We start from the raw sequence: 2,776 nt of genomic DNA, 5'->3' as shown, positions 1-2,776 counted from the left end.
TGACATCAGTTTTTTTTTGTTGTTGTTGTTAGCTTGTTAGTTTTTTTAAATCAAGCACATAACTTAGTGTTCATAGAAACAATTTTCTTTCTGTACTCATATTTTATCAGTTTTCATATTTAATTAAATCACATAATTGCAAGAACAAGTAAGACTGGCATAAATAGGTTTGGACAAGTATACAGCTAATTGGTGGGAGAAGGGCACAGATATACTATATTACTTGCTAGCCTGGAGTGTTTAATCATCCATGTTTTACAGAGGGAATGGAGAGCATTGATCTGATGAGTCAATTAAACAGAAATGTGTTAAAAGAACTGCTGTTGCAATGGAAAAATAGGAGATAACATATATTAGGGTCAGATCTTTCAGGGCCTTGAATGCCAAGCTGAGAAGTTTAGTCATCATTGATTAGCCATTGTTGCTATCCCTACAATGTTGGGATCATTGTGTTCTGAGCTGTGGATGGGGATGATTAATTTAAATGCTGCCTAGAGAGATTTGGTAAAGAAAATTATGAGAGGGAATAGTATAGTGGCAAGTGAGAAAAGAGAAGAGGGGATGGATGTGAAAGATATTTTAGATGTAGGGTGAGTAGGACATGACTGGACCAAATATGAGTGTGGTATTCAATGTATCTTTCTCAGAAAAGTGAGCAAGTAGGAATTTGTCACCTTGACATTGTATGAAACTCCAGGGACTTTACTAGTGCTTTTGACTTCTTGTTTCCATTAAGCTTAAGTCATTCTGCAAACCATCCCAGTGATTGCAATGGTATCTCTTGTATTAGCCCTCTGTCCATCACTATCTGTACAGCCTCACCAGTATTTAGCACTGTTGTATATTATTCCCTCATTGTTTTAGGTATATACGCTATTGCACTAAGACACACTCTATGTTTTTTTCATTTTAGCATCTCTAAAATCAGAATGCATCTTAAAATGTCAGTGCATCTTGACATATGATGACATGTTAAAATTTTTTTGTGCTTATTTATTTTTGAGAGAGAGAGAGAGAGAGAGAGAGAGAGAGCAAGCAGGGGAGGGGCAGAGAGAGAGGGAGACACAGAATCCAAAGCAGGCTCCAGGTTCTGGGCTATCAGCACAGAGCCCAACGCAGGGCTTGAACCCACAAACTGTGAGATCATGAACTGAGCCAAAGTCGGATGCTTAACCGACTGAGGCACTCAGGTGCCTCATGATGACATGTAAAAATTTAATTAGTTGCATGTTTTTCCTTTCTTATGGCTCAAAAAATAGCTGTGTTTTATAATCTTGAGCACCTTCCTTCCTCAACCAGGTTATAAATTCTAGGAGCAATTCTCAGACCACTTATCTTCTTCATCCTTTACAATGTCTCATACAGTGCCAGACACATAGTACACCTTTAGTAAATATTTTTGAATTATTGTTAACTCGAATTAGAATTATGATAGGTCAGTTCATGAATAAGGCATTGAACGAGGACTTGGAAACTACAGTATTCTGAGCTTCAAGGATACTTCCACAATGTCTTAAGGAGACTCTAAGAAATGAAGAAACAGAAATGTAGATTTCTATTCAGAAATCACAACATGAGTAAGAATTAACTTGGTTGGCTTGATATTTAAAAAATTTAGTATCTATTGTTGATTAGCTCTCATGACACCTAAGGAATTTTTGAAGGGGACTATTTGATTTCCCTTCTGTTTGTTTTCTTCCTTGGGAATATATAAATTACTAGACAGGAAAAAATGAAGAGAGAAGAATGAAAGATTCAGGTAATAAAGCCATATAGACTCTACAAGATAAAAATTTTTTTTTTAAAGAAATTTTTTTTAACGTTTATTTATTTTTGAGACAGAGAGAGACAGAGCATGAATGGGGGAGGTTCAGAGAAAGGGAGACACAGAATCTGAAACAGGCTCCAGGCTCTGAGCTGTCAGCACAGAGCCTGACGCAGGACTTGAACTCATGGAGCGCGAGATCATGACCTGAGCTGAAGTCGGCCGCTTAACCGACTGAGCCACCCAGGCGCCCCAAGATAAAAATATTTTTGATAAAGTTGACTGTTTCCAAGATTTGTCTTAGCTCAAAAAGTCTAAAAGAAGAAGCCAGATGCCTGAGTATACATATGTTAGAAGGCACAGTGGCATTTAGGCAAAGGAAACAGGTTAGTTTAGCAGTATTCTAAGGAAAATCGTCAAAATAAGTGTGGATTATCTGCCAATTTCTCCAATTTTCCAATGAGGATATAGAAATTGCTTTCCTTAGAAAAATTAATGAATGATGGAAATACACTTTAAAATCTTCTACTGATATAAATCATTAATGGAATTATAGATAATGAGAGTTTTTTAAATGTTTATTTATTTATTTTGAGAGAGAGAGAGTCGGGGAAGGCCAGAGAGGTAGGGAATGAGGAGAGAGAGAGAATCCCAAGTAGGCTCTGCACTATCAGTACAGAACCCAACATGGAGCTTTAAGCCACGAACTGTGAGATCATGATCTGAGCTGAAATAAAAGTTGAACGCTTAACTGACTAAGCCATACAAGCACCCTGATAATGAGAGTTTTGAATGAAAAGATATTTGCATTATCTACAAATGGAAAGTGAAAAATTGAGGATTTGGCACAATGTTTCTAAAGTGGGTATGAGGTTTTTTGGAGTCTGAGGACAAAAATGTAAGAGATTACAATGGGTATGATTTGAGTGTTTCTCTCTTACATTACAGAACCTAAATCATTTTGGAAAACCAAACCACATTTACAAAATGCAAACTTCCTGGAAACATCCA

The sequence above is a fragment of the Panthera pardus genome, unplaced genomic scaffold (assembly GCF_024362965.1).
Source record: "Panthera pardus isolate Hobbes unplaced genomic scaffold, ASM2436296v1 HiC_scaffold_24, whole genome shotgun sequence".
Classification (NCBI taxonomy): domain Eukaryota; kingdom Metazoa; phylum Chordata; class Mammalia; order Carnivora; family Felidae; genus Panthera; species Panthera pardus.
Note: the sequence above shows the minus strand (reverse complement) of the source record.